Genomic DNA, 397 nt, shown 5'->3' with positions numbered 1-397 from the left:
TTATACTGTACATTCAATACAAACATATACAGGTAACATATAAACAGCACCTCAACTTTTGTTTCTTACTTCTTTAGGTTAGTGTGTCTTGATGAAAACTATAGAAGATGACAGTATTGTTTGGAAATCAAGAAACCGATATAAAATTCCATAAAATCCCCAATATTACTGTAATATTATACTTTATTAAATAGCACTTCAAATGTATTGATTTTTGTTCAAGAATCCAATAAAAAGAGCTCCCCCCAAAATATTACTTTTATCATTTATGATCAAATAACCAATTAAACTGGACATTTTTCCCAATATTGATGCAATTATTATATTACATTAAATTTTCTTGATTTTTTTGATCAAGAAACCCATAAAGAGGCGCACACATTTTTATTTATCTAAA

Source organism: Carassius carassius, chromosome 41, assembly GCF_963082965.1.
Source record: "Carassius carassius chromosome 41, fCarCar2.1, whole genome shotgun sequence".
Taxonomy (NCBI): domain Eukaryota; kingdom Metazoa; phylum Chordata; class Actinopteri; order Cypriniformes; family Cyprinidae; genus Carassius; species Carassius carassius.
Note: the sequence above shows the minus strand (reverse complement) of the source record.